Source organism: Bos javanicus, unplaced genomic scaffold (genome assembly GCF_032452875.1).
Source record: "Bos javanicus breed banteng unplaced genomic scaffold, ARS-OSU_banteng_1.0 tig00002723_1, whole genome shotgun sequence".
Taxonomy (NCBI): domain Eukaryota; kingdom Metazoa; phylum Chordata; class Mammalia; order Artiodactyla; family Bovidae; genus Bos; species Bos javanicus.
The window spans coordinates 729,189-734,367 of NW_026893594.1; positions in this window are offsets into that span (position 1 = coordinate 729,189).

Consider the following 5,179-nt stretch of genomic DNA (forward strand, 5'->3'; position numbering starts at 1 on the left):
CTGCTCAGCTGCTTGATTCTTGCCTGCTGGGCACATGATCCGTGCAGGAGAGCTACCTGATCAGCACATGTGCAGTCACATGATCAGCGCCTCTCAGTCACCTGATCACTGCATGACAGGCACGTGATCACTGCCTGCTGCGTTGCGGGATCAGCGCCTGCTCACCTGCTTGATAATCGCCAGCTGGGCCGCAGGATTCATGCCTGCTCAGCTGCCTGATAATCGCCAGCTGGGCCGCAGGATTCATGCCTGCTCAGCTGCCTGATAATCGCCAGCTGGGCCGCAGGATTCATGCCTGCTCAGCTGCCTGATAATCGCCAGCTGGGCCGCAGGATTCATCCCTGCTCAGCTGCCTCATAATCGCCAGCTGGGCCGCAGGATTCATGCCTGCTCAGCTGCCTGATAATCGCCAGCTGGGCCGCAGGATTCATGCCTGCTCAGCTGCTTGATTCTTGCCTGCTGTGGCACATGATCCGTGCAGGAGAGCTACCTGATCAGCACATGTGCAGTCACATGATCAGCGCCTCTCAGTCACCTGTTCACTGCATGACAAGCACGTGATCAGTGCCTGCTGCGGTGCGGGATCAGCGCTTGCTCACCTGCTTGATAATCGCCAGGTGGGCCGCAGGATTCATGCCTGCTCAGCTGCCTGATAATCGCCAGCTGGGCCGCAGGATTCATGCCTGCTCAGCTGCCTGATAATCGCCAGCTGGGCCGCAGGATTCATGCCTGCTCAGCTGCTTGATTCTTGCCTGCTGTGGCACATGATCCATGCAGGAGAGCTACCTGATCAGCACATGTGCAGTCACATGATCAGCGCCTCTCAGTCACCTGATCACTGCATGACAGGCACGTGATCACTGCCTGCTGCAGTGCGGGATCAGCGCCTGCTTACCTGCTTGATAATAGCCAGCTGGGCCGCAGGATTTGTGCCTGCTCAGCTGCCTGATAATCGCCAGCTGGGCCGCAGGATTCATGCCTGCTCAGCTGCCTGATAATGGCCAGCTGGGCCGCAGGATTCATGCCTGCTCACCTGCTTGATAATCGCCAGCTGGGCCACAGGATTCATGCCTGCTCAGCTGCCTGATAATCGCCAGCTGGGCCGCAGGATTCATGCCTGCTCAGCTGCTTGATTCTTGCCTGCTGTGGCACATGATCCGTGCAGGAGAGCTACCTGATCAGCACATGTGCAGTCACATGATCAGCGCCTCTCAGTCACCTGATCACTGCATGACAGGCACGTGATCACTGCCTGCTGCGGTGCGGGATCAGCGCCTGCTCACCTGCTTGATAATCGCCAGCTGGGCCGCAGGATTCATGCCTGCTCAGCTGCCTGATAATCGCAAGCTGGGCCGCAGGATTCATGCCTGCTCAGCTGCCTGATAATCGCCAGCTGGGCCGCAGGATTCATGCCTGCTCAGCTGCCTGATAATCGCCAGCTGGGCCGCAGGATTCATGCCTGCTCAGCTGCCTGATAATCGCCAGCTGGGCCGCAGGATTCATGCCTGCTCAGCTGCCTGATAATCGCCAGCTGGGCCGCAGGATTCATGCCTGCTCAGCTGCTTGATTCTTGCCTGCTGTGGCACATGATCCGTGCAGGAGAGCTACCTGATCAGCACATGTGCAGTCACATGATCAGCGCCTCTCAGTCACCTGATCACTGCATGACAGACACGTGATCAGTGCCTGCCGCGGTGCGGGATCAGCGCCTGCTCACCTGCTTGATAATCGCCAGCTGGGCCGCAGGATTCATGCCTGCTCTGCTGCCTGATAATCGCCAGCTGGGCCGCAGGATTCATGCCTGCTCAGCTGCCTGATAATCGCCAGCTGGGCCGCAGGATTCATGCCTGCTCAGCTGCTTGATTCTTGCCTGCTGGGCACATGATCCGTGCAGGAGAACTACCTGATCAGCACATGTGCAGTCACATGATCAGCGCCTCTCAGTCACCTGTTCACTGCATGACAAGCACGTGATCAGTGCCTGCTGCGGTGCGGGATCAGCGCTTGCTCACCTGCTTGATAATCGCCAGGTGGGCCGCAGGATTCATGCCTGCTCAGCTGCTTGATAATCGCCAGGTGGGCCGCAGGATTCATGCCTGCTCAGCTGCCTGATAATTGCCAGCTGGGCCGCAGGATTCATGCCTGCTCAGCTGCCTGATAATCGCCAGCTGGGCCGCAGGATTCATGCCTGCTCAGCTGCCTGATAATCGCCAGCTGGGCCGCAGGATTCATGCCTGCTCAGCTGCCTGATAATCGCCAGCTGGGCCGCAGGATTCATGCCTGCTCAGCTGCTTGATTCTTGCCTGCTGTGGCACATGATCCGTGCAGGAGAGCTACCTGATCAGCACATGTGCAGTCACATGATCAGCGCCTCTCAGTCACCTGATCACTGCATGACAAGCACGTGATCAGTGCCTGCTGCGGTGCGGGATCAGCGCCTGCTCACCTGCTTGATAATCGCCAGCTGGGCCGCAGGATTCATGCCTGCTCAGCTGCCTGATAATCGCCAGCTGGGCCGCAGGATTCATGCCTGCTCAGCTGCTTGATTCTTGCCTGCTGAGGCACATGATCCGTGCAGGAGTGCTACCTGATCAGCACATGAGCAGTCACATGATCAGCGCCTCTCAGTCACCTGATCACTGCATGACAAGCACGTGATCAGTGCCTGCTGCGGTGCGGGATCAGCGCCTGCTCACCTGCTTGATAATCGCCAGCTGGGCCGCAGGATTCATGCCTGCTCAGCTGCCTGATAATCGCCAGCTGGGCCGCAGGATTCATGCCTGCTCAGCTGCTTGATTCTTGCCTCCTGAGGCACATGATCCGTGCAGGAGTGCTACCGAATCAGCACATGAGCAGTCACATGATCAGCGCCTCTCAGTCACCTGATCACTGCATGACAGGCACGTGATCAGTGCCTGCCGTGATGCGGAATCAGCGCCTGCTCACCTGCTTGATAATCGCCAGCTGGGCCGCAGGATTTTTGCCTGCTCAGCTGCCTGATAATCGCCAGCTGGGCCGCAGGATTCATGCCTGCTCAGCTGCTTGATAATCGCCAGCTGGGCCGCAGGATTCATGCCTGCTCAGCTGCCTGATAATCGCCAGCTGGGCCGCAGGATTCATGCCTGCTCAGCTGCCTGATAATCGCCAGCTGGGCCGCAGGATTCATGCCTGCTCAGCTGCCTGATAATCGCCAGCTGGGCCGCAGGATTCATGCCTGCTCAGCTGCCTGATAATCGCCAGCTGGGCCGCAGGATTCATGCCTGCTCAGCTGCTTGATTCTTGCCTGCTGTGGCACATGATCCGTGCAGGAGAGCTACCTGATCAGCACATGTGCAGTCACATGATCAGCGCCTCTCAGTCACCTGATCACTGCATGACAAGCACGTGATCAGTGCCTGCTGGGGTGCGGGATCAGCGCCTGCTCACCTGCTTGATAATCGCCAGCTGGGCCGCAGGATTCATGCCTGCTCAGCTGCCTGATAATCGCCAGCTGGGCCGCAGGATTCATGCCTGCTCAGCTGCCTGATAATCGCCAGCTGGGCCGCAGGATTCATGCCTGCTCAGCTGCCTGATAATCGCCAGCTGGGCCGCAGGATTCATGCCTGCTCAGCTGCCTGATAATCGCCAGCTGGGCCGCAGGATTCATGCCTGCTCAGCTGCCTGATAATCGCCAGCTGGGCCGCAGGATTCATACCTGCTCAGCTGCTTGATTCTTGCCTGCTGTGGCACATGATCCGTGCAGGAGAGCTACCTGATCAGCACATGTGCAGTCACATGATCAGCGCCTCTCAGTCACCTGATCACTGCATGACAGGCACGTGATCACTGCCTGCTGCAGTGCGGGATCAGCGCCTGCTTACCTGCTTGATAATAGCCAGCTGGGCCGCAGGATTTATGCCTGCTCAGCTGCCTGATAATCTCCAGCTGGGCTGCAGGATTCATGCCTGCTCAGCTGCCTGATAATCGCCAGCTGGGCCGCAGGATTCATGCCTGCTCACCTGCTTGATAATCGCCAGCTGGGCCGTAGGATTCATGCCTGCTCAGCTGCCTGATAATCGCCAGCTGGGCCGCAGGATTCATGCCTGCTCAGCTGCCTGATAATCGCCAGCTGGGCCGCAGGATTCATGCCTGCTCAGCTGCCTGATAATCGCCAGCTGGGCCGCAGGATTCATGCCTGCTCAGCTGCTTGATTCTTGCCTGCAGTGGCACATGATCCGTGCAGGAGAGCTACCTGATCAGCACATGTGCAGTCACATGATCAGCGCCTCTCAGTCACCTGTTCACTGCATGACAAGCACGTGATCAGTGCCTGCTGCGGTGCGGGATCAGCGCCTGCTCACATGCTTGATAATCGCCAGCTGGGCCGCAGGATTCATGCCTGCTCAGCTGCCTGATAATCGCCAGCTGGGCCGCAGGATTCATGCCTGCTCAGCTGCCTGATAATCGCCAGCTGGGGCGCAGGATTCATGCCTGCTCAGCTGCTTGATTCTTGCCTGCTGTGGCACATGATCCGTGCAGGAGAGCTACCTGATCAGCACATGTGCAGTCACATGATCAGCGCCTCTCAGTCACCTGATCACTGCATGACAGGCACGTGATCACTGCCTGCTGCGTTGCGGGATCAGCGCCTGCTCACCTGCTTGATAATCGCCAGCTGGGCCGCAGGATTCATGCCTGCTCAGCTGCCTGATAATCGCCAGCTGGGCCGCAGGATTCATGCCTGCTCAGCTGCCTGATAATCGCCAGCTGGGCCGCAGGATTCATGCCTGCTCAGCTGCCTGATAATCGCCAGCTGGGCCGCAGGATTCATGCCTGCTCAGCTGCCTGATAATCGCCAGCTGGGCCGCAGGATTCATGCCTGCTCAGCTGCCTGATAATCGCCAGCTGGGCCGCAGGATTCATGCCTGCTCAGCTGCTTGATTCTTGCCTGCTGTGGCACATGATCCGTGCAGGAGAGCTACCTGATCAGCACATGTGCAGTCACATGATCAGCGCCTCTCAGTCACCTGTTCACTGCATGACAAGCACGTGATCAGTGCCTGCTGCGGTGCGGGATCAGCGCTTGCTCACCTGCTTGATAATCGCCAGGTGGGCCGCAGGATTCATGCCTGCTCAGCTGCCTGATAATCGCCAGCTGGGCCGCGGGATTCATGCCTGCTCAGCTGCCTGATAATCGCCA